General features: G+C 38.5%; 1 pseudogene; it reads left to right on the top strand.

The window, feature by feature from the left end:
* Positions 1–15,480: 15,480 nt before the first annotated feature.
* Positions 15,481–15,599, top strand: LOC111747312 (annotated as a pseudogene).
* Positions 15,600–17,454: the final 1,855 nt, after the last annotated feature.

Here is a 17,454-nt window from a genome sequence, read left to right as displayed (position 1 = left end):
CTTTTATTCAACCTAGTATTGAAAGTCCTAATCAAAGCAATCAGACAAAAAAATTAAAAAACATAAAATGGAAAGAAGTAAAATTGTCATTATTTGCAGATGACAAGATAGTTTATACAAAGAACCCTAAAGATTCCACCAAAAAACTGTTAGAACTGATCAATGAATTCAGTAAAGTATTAAGATACAAAATTAATATTCAGAAATTGATTGAATTTCTGCACGCCAATATAAAATTATCAGAAAGGAAAATTAAGAAAACAATCACATTTATGATTGCATCAAAAACAATAAAATACTTAGGAATAAACTTAACCAAGGAGGTAGAAGACCTGCACTCAGAAAATTATGAGACATTGAAGAAAGAAATTTAAAAAGATACAAATAAATGAAAGCAGAAACTATGCTCTTAGATAGGAAGAATTAATGTTGTTAAAATGTTCATATATCAAAAACAATGCAATCCCAATGCAATGAAATGACATTTTTTTTACAGAACTAAAACAAATAACCCTAAAATTAATATGGAATTATAGAAGATCTCGAATAACCACTTCGATTTTGAGAAAGAAGAATAAAGTTGGAGGTACCACACTATCTGATATCAAACTATACTACAAATCAATAGTAATCATAACAGCATGGTACTGGCATAAAAACAGACATGTAGAACAGTGGAGCAGAATAGAGCCCAGAAATAAATTTATGCTCATACAGTCATTTAATCTATGACAAAGGAGGCAAGAATATACAATGAGGTAAAGACTTCTATTCAATAAGTGGTGCTGAGAAGACTAGACTGTGCAAAAAAAAAAAAGTGAAACAGGGCTATCTTCTTACACAGTTATACAAGAATAAACTCAAAATGGATCAAAAACTTAAATGTAAGACTCCAAACCATGAAACTCCTTAAAAACAAAAGTCAGAAAAGTCTCTGACATTGCTCTTAGTAATATTTTTTTCTGCTATATCTACTTCGGCAAGGGATAAAAAAAATAAATAAACAAATGGGCCATCCAACTAAAAAATGTTTTTGCACAGCAACAGAAACCATCAACAAAACAAAAAGACAAGCTACTGATTAGGAGAGGATATTTACTAGTGATATATCTAATAAGGAGCTATTATTCAAAATTTATAAAGAATTCATACAGCTCAGTAAAAAAAAAAGAACTCGAATAATTCAATTAAAAAATGGACAGAGCCAGAAGTGACTTCAGAGACATGGCAGAGTGAGAAATGCACCCAGATCACTTCCCTTGAAACAACAATAAGCCGAACATCTAAAATTCAACAAAAAATACCAAGACTGCACGCCAGCATGTCTGAGCATGGGATCTGTGCATAAGAGCTATCACAGGTCAGAACCACTGGGTGTCAGGTGGTGGACTGGGAGAAATAAAGAAGCTGCCTCTCGCAGCTGGAGCTCCTTGTAGAAAGAGGGGATTGGGGAGATGGTGCGGTGAGTTCCCTAAACAGGCCTGCCTGAGAGAGCTGTAAGCTCTATGCCGCCACGGGCAATGCCCAGTCATCAGGGCAGAAAGCAAAGAAGCAGGGACAGCAGAGAAACAACAGTTGATTTTTACAGCTGCGGTTGCAAAACTGAGGCTGAGCCACAGCCCCTATCCCTCGATCCAGAGAGCCCTGCCTCTCGTACCCTCTGAGATTGAACATTGCGAAGCCCCAGAGATTTCTGAGCAAACACTACCAAAACAATCGCTAACATTGACAGGGACTGAGACTGAGAGTAGTGAGCATGATTAAACATATATAAGAAAAAAAAAGGCATTATTAGGCTTTATATAAAGCCTAATTGGATGCCACCTACTGGAAAACTAAAGAAAAACACCTTCTTTGCAACAGGCTAGTGAGACTTTTATATAATAAATCTTCTTTCTGGAAAAAAAGAGGAATACATTTCCATTGGTGCCCAGGTGGAGAAATAGTCCAATAAACACATGAACAACCAAGGTGACAAGGCATCTCAGAAAGAAAGAGAAAAATCTCCAGAAAATAAGCTTACAGACATAGAAATATGCAGCTAAAATGACAGAAAATTCAGGATGGTACATCTAGAAAACTCAGTGAGACCCCAAACAATTCATATCAACAATTTCAAGAACTGAAAAAACAACTAGATGAGCAGAATGAGTTCTTTAGCAAGGAGATTGAAACCCTCAAAAAGAACAGAATAGAACTTCTGAAGATAAAGAACACACTGATAGAGTTGAAAAATAAAATAGTAAGCGTGAGAAATAGAGTGGACCAAATGGAGGAAAGAATCGGTGATATCGAAGACAGAAATCTAGAAATAAATCAGAAGGAAGAAGAGAGAAACCAAAGAATGAAGAATAATGAAATAGAGATACAAGAACTAGCTGATACCATCAGGAGAGGAAACAAGAATAATGGGAATTCTTGAAAGGAAGGGAAAGTAGCAGGGACTAGAAAGCATTTTCAGACGAACAGTTGACGGGAATTTCCCAAAACTAAGAAATGAGCTGGAGCTTGAAATTCAAGAAGTCACCAGAACACTCAATTATATCAACCCAAAAAGGCTTTCACCAAGACATATTGTATTACAATTATCAATAATGAATGACAAAGAAAGAATTCTCAGGGCAGCCAGGGAAAAGAAGACAGGAACCAATAAAGGAAAATCCATTAGATTATTGTCAGAATTCTCAGCAAAATCCTTGCAACCCAGAAAGGAGTGGAGTCAAATATTCAAACTATTTATTAAATGAAAGGAACTACCAGCCAAGAATAATGTATCCAGCTAAGATTTCCTTTAGATATGAAGGAGAAATGAAAACCTTTCCAGACATACAAAAATGAGAGAATTCTCCACTACGAGGCCTGCATTACAGAAAATACTAAAAGGGGTCAGTTAACCTGAAACAAAATGACATAAAAAAATGCATAATTAGGCATAAGGTGACTAGCAGGCTGATAGAAGCAAAGGAGTGCAACCCTTACTAAGAACAAGGAACTGTAAGCTTAAACAATAAGAAGAGATTTGCTATAGCAAGAAAGTAATGAACATTCAGCATGCATAGGGACAAAGTCAGACAACAATGACTGAAAAGGAGAGGATTCAAAGATCCAAATTTAGAAAGAGGAATGGAGATAAGACGCACACAGAAGAAAAGAGACAATTGTATATATAACTATCCTTTACATATTCGGAATGGTAACTACCCGCCAAAGATTCAGAAAATAAGAAGGACAAGAGGGAAAATCCACAAAAGCCAACCAAAATAAAGAAAACAGAAACACAAGAACAAGGAAGCAATGGAAACATCGAGCTACCAGAAAGCAAAAGACAAAATGGCTATAAGAAGACCTCATAATTCAATAATCACCCTAAATGTAAATGGACTGAACTCACCAATAAAAAGGCACAGAGTTGCAGATTGGATCAAAAAACAAAACCTAACCACACGCTGCCTCTAGGAGACACATCTCAGCTCCAAAGACAAATATAGACTCAAAGTAAAAGGGTGGAAAATGATATTTCAAGCAAATGGCATTCAGAGAAAATAGACTTCAAAATTTAAAAAAAAAAAAAGATAAAGATACTGAGGGACATTTCATAATAATAAAGGGAATCATGAACCAAGAAGACATAACATTTATTAATATCTATGCTCCCAATCAGAGAGCCCCGAAATATGTAAAGCAATTACTAACAGAACTAAAGGGAGAAATAGACCAAAACAATATCGTAGTAGGGGACTGAAATACGCCACTGTCAGATATGGACAGATCATGCAAACAGAAAATCAAGGAAATAACTTCCTTAAATGAAACATTAGACCAACTGGACACAATTGACATGTACAGAATCTTCCATCCCAAAATAGCTGCTTATACATTCTTTTCTAGTCAAATGCAAGATTCTCAAGAATTGACCACATACTGGGACACAGAGATAACCTCAACAAATGTAAGAGAGTTGAAATCATACCAACCATATTCTCTGATCATAATGCTTTGAAACTAGAGATCAACTGTAAAAAGAAAGGAGAAAGAACCACAAATACGTAGAGATTAAACAACATGCTACTGGGTCAGAGAAGAAATAAAAAGAAAGATCAAGAAATACATAGTAATGAATGATAATGATAGTACAACATATCAGAATTTTGGGGACATGGCAAAAACGGTCATAAGAGAAAAGTTCATACATTACAGGCCTATCTCCAAAAATAAGAACAAGTTCAAATAAACACTTCATCTTCAAAAACTAGAAAAGGAAGAACAAATGAAGCCTAAAGTCAGCAGAAGGAAAGAAATCATCAAAATTAAAGAAGAAATAAATGAAATTGAAAACAAAAAAGTGATAGAAAAAATAAATGCAACAAAGAGCGGGTTCTTTGAGAAGGTTAATAAAATTGACAAACCTCTGGCTAGACTCACTAAAGAAAAAAGAGAAAGGACACAAATAAACAAAACCAGTGGTAAAAGAGAGGAAATTACGACTGACATCGCAGAAACACAAAGGATCATACAAGAATACTATGAAAAAGTATATGACACCAAATTTAATAACCTAGAAGAAATAGACCAGTACTTAGAAAATTACAACCTTCCTAGACTAAATCAAGAAGAACTGGAAAATTTAAATAGACCGATCAGCAGTATGGAAATTGAAACAATCATCAAAAACTTACCAAAAAGTAAAAGTCCAGGACCAGATGACTTCACCAAACATTCTACCAAACATTCAAAGAAGATTTAATACCTATTTTCCTCAGTCTTCCAAATAATCGAAGAGGAGATAATACTTCCTAACTTGTTTTATGAGGCCAATATTACTCTGATACCAAAACCTGGTAAAGTTAACACAAAAAAAGGAAATTACAGTCCAATAAATCTCATCAACACAGATGCGAAAATCCTAAATAAGATACAAGCGAAGCAAATTATTAAAAAGTATTAAAAAGATTATACACCAACGTATTAAAAAGATTATACATCACAATCAAGTAGGCATCATCTAGCCCAGAGGCACAGGGATAGTTCATCACACACAAATCTATTAATGCGATACACTATGTAAACAAATTAAAAAATAAGAATCATATGATCACATCAATAGGTGCAGGAAAAGCCTTCGACGAGATAGAGAGCCGATTTATGATCAAAACACTTCATAAAATCGGTATAGAAGGAAAGTACCTTAACATAATAAAGGCCATATATGACAAGCCCTCAGCCAACATTATACTTAATGATGAAAAACTAAAAGCCTTCCTTCTAAGATCAGGAACAAGACAAGGCTGTCCACTATCGCCACTCTTATTCAATATAACATTGGATGTCCTAGTGAGTGCAATCAGGCAAGAGAAAGATTTAAAAGGCATCCATATAGGAAATGAAGAAGTCAAACTGTCACTATTTGCAGATGACATGATTTGCAGATGACATGTTTCTAAAGACTTCACAAAGAACATTACTAGAAACAGTAAACAAACACAGTAAAGTTTCTGGATATAAAATCAATGTTCAAAAATTCCATAGCATTGCTATACTCTAATAATGAATTGTCAGAAAAAGAATTGGAAAAAATAATTGCTTTTGTGATTACCTCAAAAAGAATAAAGTACCTAAGAATAAATCTAATGAAACTTGTGAAGGACCTATATAACGAAAACTACAAGACCCTATTAAAAGAAATCAAAGAAGATATAAAGAAATGGAAAGATATTCCATGTTCTTGGATTGGAAGAATCAACATAGTTAAAATGACCATATTATCTAAAGCATTATACAGATTTAATGCAATCCCCATCAAAATCCCATCAGCATCTTTTAAAGAAATGGAACAAAAAATTGTCAGATTTGTATGGAAACACAAAAGACCCCCGAATTGCCAAAGCCATCCTCAGAAAAAAGAATGAGGCTAGACACATCACTCTGCCTGACTTCAAATTATACTACAAAGCAACAGTAATCAAAATGACATGGTATTGGCAGCAAAACAGGCACACGGACCAGTGGAATAGAATTGAGAGTCCAGAAGTAAACCCATATTTATATGAGCAAATAATTTTTGATAAAAAAACAGAAACAAAAACATGCAGTGGAGAAAAGAAAGCCTCTTCAATAGATGGTGCTGGGAGAACTGGAAAACTACCTGCAAAAGAATGAACCTAGACTGATGTCTATCACCACACACCAAAATTAACTCAAAATGGATTAAGGACCTAAATATAAGACCTGAAACAATAAAATGCATAGAAGAAAACAGGAACTAAACTCAAGGACCTTGTACTTAAAGAGGATTTTATGAATTTGACCTCAAAAGCATGGGAAGTAAAAGCTAAAATAAATGAATGGGACTACATCAATCTAAAAAGCTTCTGCTCAGCAAAAGAAACTGTCAACAAGGTAAAGAGACAACCAACCGAATGGGAAAACATATTTGCAAGCAACGCCTCTGATAAGGGCTCAGTATCCAAAATATACGAAGAACAATAATGACAACTGCAACAACAACAAAAACCAAATAATCCAATTTAAAAATGGGCATACACTTCTCCCAAGAAGACATACAAATAAATGGTCAACAAACATATTAAAGGATGCTCAACTTCACTAGCTATTAGGAAAATGCACATCAAAACCACAATGAGATACCACCCTACACCTGTCAGAATGGTTATTATAAACAAGACAAGTAATAACCTGTGTTGGAGAGAATTTAGAGAAAAAAGAACCCTCCAACCCTGCTGATAAAAATGCAAATTGGTACAACCACTGTGGAGAACAGTACTGAGTTTCCTCAAAAAACTAAGAATAGTTATAGCCCAAGCCCTTGATCTCATTGATAACCCATTCATTGTTTAGTAGCATGTTATTTAGCCTCCATGTGTTTGTGTATTTTTCTTTTTTTTCTCTTGCAATTGATTTCTAGTTTCACACCATTTTGATCAGAGAAGACTGTTGATATGATTTCAATCTTCTTAAATTTATTGAGACTTGTGTTGTGTCCTAACATGTGGTCTATCCTTGAAAATGTTCCATACGCACTTGAGAAGAATGTATATTTTGCTGCTTTGGGGTAAAATGCTCTGAAAATATCTATTAATCCATCTGGTCTAGTGTGTCTTTTAGGCCCATTGTTTCCTTGTTGATTCTTTGCCTGGAAGATCTGTCCATTGGTGTCAATGAGGTGTTCAGTCTTTTACTATGAATGCATTATTGTTGATCTTTCCTTTTATGTCAGTCAATTGCTTTATGTATGTAGGTGCTCCTATGCTGGGTGTGTATATGTTTACTAGGATTATGTTCTTTTGATTTATCAATTCCTTTTTTCACTATGTAATCCCCCCTTTTTTTTTTTTTTTTGTCTCTTATTATAGCCTTTGTTTTAAAGTCTATTTTATCTGATATAAGTATCACCATCCTGGGTTTTTTTTTCATTTCCATTTTTTTTTATCTCTTTACTTTCAGTCCGTGAGTGTCATTTGATCTGAAGTGGGTCTCTTGTAGACAGCATATGCATGAGTCATTTTCTTATCCATTCCGCTACCCAACATCTTTTGATTGGAGCATTTAATTCATTTACATTTAAAGTGATTACTGATAGGTACATAATTACTGCCATTTTGTCATTTGTATTTGTTATTTCTTTTTTCTTTTTTACACCTTCTCTTTTTACAGAAGTCCCTTTATCATTTCTTGTAATACTGGCTTGTTGGAGATAAATTCCTTAAGTTTTTCCTGTCTAGAAAGCTCTTTATCTCACATTCCATTTTAATCAAAAACCTTTCTGGGCAGAGTATTTGTGGTCGTAGATTTTTGTTTTTCATGACTTTGAATATTTCTTGCCAGTCCCTTCTGGCCTGCAAAGTTTCCATTGAAAAATCAGCAGACATTCATATGGGGGTTACCTTGTAAGTTGTTTTTTCTTGCTGCTTTTAAGATTCTCTCTTTGTCTTTGACCTTTGGTATTTTAATTATGATGTGTCTTGGTGTCTTGGTGTGGGTCTGTTTTAGTTCCTGCTGTTTGAGACTCGTTGTGCTTCCCGGACTTGTATGTTGAATTCCTTTGCCAGGTTAGGGAATTCTGTCATTATTTCTTCAAATAGTTTCTCAATCCCTTGCTCTCTCTCTTCCTCTTCAGGTACTCCTATGATTCAGATGTCATTACATTCATAAACTATCCTCATTTTTCTAAATTATTTTTTCTTTTTGTTGTTCTGATTGGGTGAATTCTGCTACCTTGTCTTCCAGTTCACTGATTCGATCTTCTGCTTTGTCCAATCTACTGTTGAATCATTCTAGTGTATTCTTCATTTCGGTTATTGTACTTTTCATGGGTCTTTTTTATGGTTTCTATGTCCTTTCTTATGCTGTTGAGGTTCCCATTTGTTCTCCCCATAAGTTCATTGAGCATCCTTATAACCATTATGTTGAACTCTGTCTCTGGTAGGTTGCTTGCCTCCATTTCATTTAGCTTATTTTTTCAAGTTTTCTCCTGTTGTCTCATTTGTGGCATGTTTCTTTGTTTTCTCATTTTATTAGCCTCTCTGTGTTCGTGCCTATGTGTTGGGAATGTTTTTTTGTCTCTCAGCCTTGGCCAGATGGCCTAATGTTGAAGGTGTCCTGTGTGGCCCAATGGCACACTCTCTCTGATCCCCTATACCAGGGGCTCTGGACATGATCTTTGCATGGGTTGTGTGTGATTATCTGTTGTTGCCAAACCTTTATTGTTGTTAGTGGATCAGTGGATTGGCTTAACACTCGGGTGACAAATTATGGGAATTGGCTTGCACCCACAGGGTAAGAGTTGCTGTGTGGAGGCTGACCCTATGAGTGGAATTTGCCTTAGCAGGCTGTGTACTTGATGCAACCACCCTTTTTGTGTACCACTAATGGGACTAGTTAGGAGTTGCTCTGTTGTGGTCTGGTGCCAGCCTCCAGATGCATTGATTTTGTGGCCCATTGGGAGGGGCACCCGCGTAGGCCAAGGTCAGCCACTGATTTTCATTGCTCAGGGATACCCGGTGGGAACTACAAAGCAATCCACAGATGGTTGTTGCCTATGCTGGATCTATAGGTAAGTGGAAGAGACAGTGCTACAGGCAGCAGTCGGTTATCCCCCATCTCTGACCTATGGCAGTTTAGCAGAGGGACCAGTGCTCCTTAAAGCCTGATACTGCCTGTTAGTTGGCTGTAAGTCTCTGAAACTGGATGAGCCTCTGAGTGCTATGCATGGTGGGTGGCACAGGGATGCTGGGAGTCTCCTAGGTCTACAGAGTAAATTTCCCCTGCCACTGCAGTTTCAGTTCACATGCCAACACTATCTCTGTGGCTCCCTGTATACAAGTTTCCACTCGTAGCAAGGTCAGCTGTTGCCCACCTTGGGCCTGAATGCACCACCCCAGGGCATGGGCAGCTGCCTATCAATGTGAGGCAGGCACTTTGTGTATTAGATGAGGCAGGAGCTCAGGAAGTCAAGGGTCGTCAGGCCAATATAGACCCCTGCAATTCCCTCAAGAGATATTGCAGCTCGTACAAGCAGCAGTGGTCTGCCCACAACACTCATTGTGCTAGCCAAGGTCTGTTGCCAGCGAAGACTGCATAACCCCAGAGCCAAGTGAGGCACAGGAGGCTCTCTGTCAATGGTCTGCAGGCACTTTGTGGCTCGAGTGAAGTGGGATCTCAGGGAGGCAAGGGCCATCAGGCCAGTACAGCCTCAGCTTTGCTGCAACTCTCTGCCTGGGAGTTCTTGCTGTAGTCACAGACACAGTGAGATCAACTGCCATCTGAGGTGGTCCCACAGACCCCTTCTCTCTCTGGACGCAATATTGCCAACTCTTGAAGATAGCAGAGGTCTGTCTGCCACTGATTTCTATGCAGTGCCTGCCCTGTATTAGCCAGTCTCTTGCCTGTGTGGATTGAGAGATCCAGCAAAGAAGGGCAGGGCTGTGGCAGTTCACTGTCAATGGGCCACCTGAGGCAGTTTGTGAGTAGTAGGCCACAGTCTTAGAAAGACAATGGCATAATCAGTCTTCCTGCAACTTTGATAATCATTCATGCATTCCCACAGAAGTCTGAGATCACAGCAAGACTAGCTGTTGTCTAGGACTGGCCCAGATCCCCAAGATCTGCCCAAGTTCATGTTGGCAGTAGTGATCTGCCTGAAACTATCTCAGAAATGGGGCTCATAGCGTGGGCTGCCAGCTGCAAATGCTTGGCCTTGCATCGGAGCAGGGCATGGCAGCCATCCAGCAACAAAAGCCTTGGGCAATCTGCAGGTTGGGTGGGGTGGCCTGACCTCCTCAGGCCAGCACTTCCTAATGGCCCTGTGGGAGGGGTCTGCACAGGGAAGCTGGCATGGTCTGTAGATTGCCCAGTATGGGGGCTGGACTAAGGCACAATGGGGGCTGCCCTTCAGGCCCTTGTTCTGGCACCAGGTAATGCAGACTTTCTGAGTATGAATCCTACAAGAGCCTCTAACCCACCACTGGTGTCCCGGGTGAGCATCCACAGGTAGAAAGCCTGTGTGTGGACCCTTCAAAGGGGTGTTTAGGGTTTCAGTCTCCTTCCATCTCACCCAGATGGGCGGATTCCCCTCTGGTTTCTACAGTCAGAATTATTGGAATTACCTCTTCCCTGGGCTGGGATCCTGTGCTGGGGAGCCCCCAAATGAGACCAGGACCCCCCCTCTCCTTCAGGGGAGCTTCTGCAGCCTCGCTCTCCCTCCCGGTGATCTTCCACCACCCGTGGGTGCAGGTCCAGCCTGACTGGTGACTTTGCCCCTCCTACTGGTTTCGATGTGGCCCCTTTATATTACCAGAGGTAGATGTTATAATCAGCTGGACTTCAGGCGATTCTCCATGTTGATTGTCTTATAATTTGGTTGTAATTTCAATGCTGACCTGGGAGGATACAAACCCTGCTTTTACCTAGTCTACTATCTTCCTCCAAATCTAGTTGTTATTTATTAAAAAGCTAAACAATTTGATGGTCATTGACATCAGTTTTTGGCAGAGGCTCCTAAGAACAAATTATATGCCACTTTTGTCTTCTTGGGCAAAAATGTTTTAGTATAATAATGTCATGTTGATAAAGATAATAGAATAGTAGAGCCATATTATTGAAAACAAATGAATAGTAAAGTCATGTTAATGTAGTCAGGAAGCACACTCCCTCCTTTCACTCCTCCACCTTATATTCCTTCCAGGAAATATATAGTATATAAAAACACAGATGTGCCTCGTATATAGAGGCTACTATACAAACATACATGTGCTTATGTACACATTAATACTTTTCCTACTATATTTAGCAATATTTTGGACGCCCATCCATAGAGTACTTAAAAAATTATCTGAATTTTTTAATAGTGGCATAATCTTTCATTTTCTAAATATGCCATTATTTATTAACTCAGCTTATTACTAATGGATGTTTTGGTCTTTTTCCAGCTATTGCCATTATAAACAATTCTATAAAAGCAAACTTCGTAAACATGTCATTTCACATAATGGAAGTGAAAATACAAAGTCAAAGGCTAAATTTTCGTAGTGTGCCATATTTTTCTTTATTAAGTTTTTACTAAGTGATTTTTCATAAAGAATGTGTCAAAATGCACTTTCTTATTATTGTGCCTCAAAGGGAGAATAGCATGTAATGAGAAACAATGAGACTCAGTGACTAGAAGTATGGACTCTGGATTAAATCCTGTTTCTTCCAATTTCTAACTGAGTGACCATAAGCAAGTTATTTAAATTCTCTATTTCTCAGTTTCTTTACATATGGGATCTAGATGAACAGAAGCACCACAACTAGGGAGAGAAATAATTAATCAGCCTGCAAAGCTAGAAGGTAGGAGGGGTCAAATAAGTGAAGCTTCCTGGTCCCAAGAGGCTAAGTGGGACAGAGGCTGTGGTAGTGGCAGCCAACTGCTGCAGATGCCTCTTAAAGGGGCTATGTCTGTGAGCAGACTTTTGCAGCGAAAGAACTGCTCGCTTTGAGCACCAGCGCCCAGTTGGCTGTTTGGGGGGCACCAGGGACTTACAGGGGGACACTGAGTTGTCGGAGTGAGGGCCAGAGGCAAGGCTTTCTCCCAGACAGAAATGCCAGTGGTATCTATTGTTCCTCTGTTGAGCCCTTCCCTCTCCCAGTGTGTAGACTCAGCGCTGCCATAGATGAGACATCATCAAACCAGAGAATGGAGGTCGCTCTGCCCAGAAGATTCCCTGAAACTCCACTTGCCCCCACTCATGGCCCCGCCCAAGCCACATTCAAGTGTGTCCTTGGTGAGTCAGGTGCTCCTTGCTAAGAAGCGCCAAGACTCTGTGGCAGCTGGCCTCAGTTTCTGGCATGTTTTTTTGAGGCAAATTAAGCACAGCACCTGTGGATTGTTTGTTGAATCTTAGCAGGTGGCCCTGGAGGAGCACAGGCTGGGGCTAACCTTGACCTGCAGCTGAACCCCTCTCAGGACTATGCCACCAGACACGTACTACACAAAGCCACACTAATAAGACCAAGAGACTTAGGAGCTTTGCTTAGTACATAGAAACAGACACAGAAAGGCAGCCAAATGGGAAGACAAAGAAGCAGAACACATATGAGAGAACAGAACAGAGATCTGGGAATAATAGAGTTGAGCAATCTAACAGTTGCAGAGTTCAAAACACTGGTTATAAAGATGCTCAATGAACTCAGGGGAAGTGTAGATGAACTCAGTGAGAACTTTAACAAAGAGATTAAAAATGTAAAAATGGAAATGGAAATTATAAAAGGAAACCAGTCAGAAATTAAGAACACATTATCTGAGATGAGAGGATATTAAAGGGAATAAATAGAGTGGATAAAGAAGAGGATCGAACTACCAATATAGAGGATGGGAAAGCCAAGGACACTCAATCATAATGTCAAGAAAAAAGAAGCCAAGACTATAATAATAATTTAAGGAGCTATGGGGCACAATTAAATGTAAAAATATCCATGTCATAGGAGTAACTGAAGGAAAACAAGACGTTGAAGAGCTACTTGAAGAAATAACAATGGAACACTTCCCTAGCCTGGTGAAGGAAATAGACATATAACTCTGTGGGGAGCCCCGGGTCTTCGGGCCGCGGAGGCTTGGTTGCAGGACTGGGTGTTTTGCCTGCCTCCGACATTGCGGAGCCCTACTTCCCTTAACTTTCATCACTTCCTCCCCCTAAGCACACACCCCTTAGGCTGTCAATAACCCTCACCCCATCCCCTTAGACTCAGTGGGCGTGTGGCACCGCCTACTCGGACCAGCCAAGAGCCAATGCGCTTGTCTTCCGCCAGCTAGCCCCGCCTCCCTTTGTTAGCCCTGTATAAATATCCCCGCTGAAAAATAAAGTTTGAGGCTTGATCAGAATACTGTCTTGCCTCCGTCTCTTTGTGTCTCCTGTCTCGCCTTCATCCTCCATAGGTTCCTCCTCGTCCCGCGTTGTTTTGTCCCGCTGGCCGGGACATAACTCCAGGAAGCTCAGAGCATCCCAAGAAAGAGGAATCCAAAGAGGCCCACATCAAGGCACATCATAATTAAAATACCAAAGCTTAAATACAAAGAGAGAATCTTAAAAGCAGCAAGAGAAAAGCATTTAGTTACCTACAAGGGATCACCTATAAGACTGGCAACTGATTTCTCAAAAGAAATTGTGCAAGACAGAAGGGCTTGGCACAAAATATTTGACCTGATGAAAACCCAGGATCTACAACCAAGAAAACTTTATCCAGCAAAGCTATCATTTAGCACTGAAGGACAGATAAAGAGTTTCCCAGACAAAAATAAGTTAAGGAAATTTATCAACACCAAGCCAGTATTACAGGAAATGTTGGAGGGACTTCTTTAAGAAGAAAAAACATGTATCAAAAACAGGAATAAAGAATGGTGGTAACTACATTCCTATCAACAAGTACCTCAAATGGAAAGGAATTAAGTGCTTCAACCAAAAGATAGAATGGCTGAATGAATAAGAAAACAAGACCCTTACATATATTGCCTACAAGAGACTTACTTCAGATTAAAAGACACACAGAGACTAAAAGTAAGGGTATGGAAAAAGATATTGCTTTGATGGTCTTAGGAGGTGTTGCGCTGAAATGAAATGGGTTGGATAGAAAAAGACAAATATTGTATGATTTCATGTATATGTGGAATCTAAAGAACAAAGTAAACAACAACCACAAAAAAGCAGAAATAAACATAAATACAGAGAATATTTTGAGGGCTACTAGATGGGAGGGTGTTGCATAGTAGCAAAAAAAAGCAAAGAGATTAAGAGGTACAAATGGATAGTTGCAGAATAGACATGGAGATGTAGAATATAGCATAGGGAAAATGGTTAATAATGTTTTAATAAACATGTAAGGGGAAAGAGGGGTACTAGATTTGGTGGGGTGATTGCTTTGAGAGATATGTGGATCTCTGATCACTATGCTGTACAATTGAAACCAGGATATTATTGTATGCCAACTATAATTGAAAAAAAAAACTCATTGAATTGTACAATATAAATACAAGCAACTAATTGTTTATTATGTTTCAATAAAGCCAAAAATTGGGGCGGGGGCGAGCGGGTAAGGTAATATCCGAGATAGTGAGGCACAGTTGAATGATGCGAGTGTCACAGGGGGCATCTAGTTAGAGGGTCCAGCATTTATAAAGATCTAGATGAGGCAACAAGAGAATTACTGGTGCTCAGTGGTTAAGTACAGATGCTCCAGAGCCAGAAGACTCTATGAGAGAATCTTACTTTACCTTGGTCAAATCTAATCCTCTCTGTAACACACTTTCCTCATCAATATAATGGATAATATTAATACTGCACTGTATTTAACAGAAAAATATTATAATACTCGAATAAGTTAATGCATAAAACATGGAGTAAAATGAATGCCACATAGTAAGATCTCAAAAAATGTCAGCCATAATTACTATTATTATTATCATCATTATTAAGGATAATCTTGTCATGTTTATGGAATAAAGAGTAGTTCTGAATGGTTTTAGAGCTGTGTGGTTCATAGCTGCTTTAAAGAAGATAAGTCTTTGGTGCTATTATTAAAAAAACGGTAACCTGGCTAAGAATCTGGGGTTGAACCATGCCGTGGTCTATAGGATTTTCCAAAATACAAAAGTGAAATTTGAGCAAACTGAATATGTGATTATGTACTTCCTAGTATTGTGTGAATTGAATGAGCCTCTATTAACTCTGTTCGCACTATTCATAATGTGTGAAGTGAACCACATTTTTTCTTTGCTTCTCTACCTCAGACTTCGGAGTCTCTGTCTTATTAAGCTACTTGCTCATGAGATCCCCTGCCATCTCATGAGGGCATTTCCCAGCTCTTCCCTGAACCTTCTCTAGGATGGAGAGTCACCTGCACTGCATGAAGGTAAACAAGGATTTACGTGAGTATTCATGCTTTTGTTTTTACTGCTCCCTGATCAATACTATCCTTTTAAAAAAAAAATTAATCTACTGCCATGCCACCCTGAATAAGCCTGATCTCATCTGATCTCAGAAGCTAAGCAGGGTCGAGCCTGGTTAGTACTTGGATGAGAGACCACCTAGGAAAACCAGGTGCTTTAGGCAATAAAAATAAATAAAAAATAAAAATAAATTTTAGACATATATTTAAGAATAGCCCATAGTAGCTTCAAATCTACCTTCTTGTTAATTAATAGCTCAGAACGCTTTATGCTTTAATCATATAGCCTCCTGCACCCTTCCAAAGCGTGCCTCTGAAACCCTCCCAGAGCTAGTAGCAAGACCCAGGGGAAACTAAAACAGTGAATACTCCAGGAACTGAGAAGAAACATGCTGCACCTGGTCTCAGTGACAAGGGTGGAGATATAGAGGCCAAGCAGCAGAAATTTGGTTGCTAGCATTACTAGAAAAAAAAAAAGCCACAGGCATGAGCGGCCTCTCCCAAACCACCCTACTCCCCACCCATCCAGGCTGATTTTGGAGGAAGCAGCACTATGATGCATCTGGCTGCTGGGGTAGCACCCAGACTTCAGGAACGATTCAGAGGCTCAGATCCCCATCGCACATCACATTCTCCCATGGGGGTGGAGACCTGAGACTAAGGTGACCTGGTCACAGAGGAGACAAAACACCTCCCCAGGAATTTGACAATTTTTTTTTTTTGGCCACAAAGCAGAGATCCATGAGGCCTGGGCAGTTCAGGAGGCTTGTGCACCACCTACTGGAAAACAAAAGGAAAACCTTTTCTTATCAACCTACTAAAGAGAGATCATTCTAAATAGTAACCAATTTTAAAAAAAAGGAACAGAGTACATGAATGTCTAGGTGGAGAAATAATCCATCAAATACTATGAACAACCAAGGTGACAAAATAACTCAGAAAGAAAATTAAAAATCCCCAGAAAATAAAGATATAGAAATATGCCATTTAAATGACAGAGAATTCAAGATTGCAGTTCTGAAAAAAACTCAACAAGATGCAAAAAATTCTGATTGGCGGTTCAATGAACTCAGAAACGAAATCAATGACCAACAGAAATACTTTACCAAGGAAATTGAAACTCTAAAAAGAACCAAATAGAACTTTTGGAGGTGAAGAACTCAATAAAATAGATGAAGAATGAAATAGCAAGCTTAGAAAATAGAGCTGAACAGATGGAGGAAGGAATTAGTAATACTGAAGACAGAAGTATGGAAATGATGCAGATGGAAGAAGAAAGAGGCTTCAGAGTAAAAAAAAAAGTGAAAGAACTCTACAAGAACTATCTGACACCACGAAAAAGTAATATAAGAATAATTGGTATAACAGAAAGAGAAGAGAGGGAGAAGGGAACAGAAAGCCGATTCAAATAGTCATTGAGAATTAAGAACTAGATCCTAGAATCTAAGAAGCAAACAGAACACCTAACTATCTCAATCCAAAAAGGCCTTCTTCAAAACACATTATATTAAAACTGTCAAAAATTAATGACAAAGAAAAATCTCAAGGCAGCCAGAGAAAAGAAGACAGTAACCTATAAAGGAAATCCACTAAACTATCATTGAACTTTTGAGCAGAAACTCTACAAGCTAGGAGAAAGTAGAATTAAATATTCAGACTATTAAAAGACAGAAATTACCACCAAAAAATAATACATCCAACAAAGTTCTCCCTTAGATATGAAGGAGAAATAATGACCTTTCCAACATGCAGACACTGAGGGAATGTTCTACCTCAAGGCCTGCATTATAGTATTTACTAAAGGGGATCATTCTACCTGAAACAAAAGAAAAAAAAATACAAAACTATGAGTAAGATGACTAACAGATAGACAGAAACAAAAAAATTGCAACCCTTATTAAGAACAGGAAATTATCAACTTAAATATTGCTTAATGGTTAAAGTAGATAAAAACATTTTTAAAAAGAGAAGAAGACAATAGCCACTGCAACTTAGAAATGAACTCATAGCATAAATAGG

Source organism: Pteropus vampyrus, unplaced genomic scaffold (genome assembly GCF_000151845.1).
Source record: "Pteropus vampyrus isolate Shadow unplaced genomic scaffold, Pvam_2.0 Scaffold217, whole genome shotgun sequence".
Lineage (NCBI taxonomy): Eukaryota > Metazoa > Chordata > Mammalia > Chiroptera > Pteropodidae > Pteropus > Pteropus vampyrus.
This window is presented reverse-complemented; position numbering and strand designations above follow the sequence as displayed.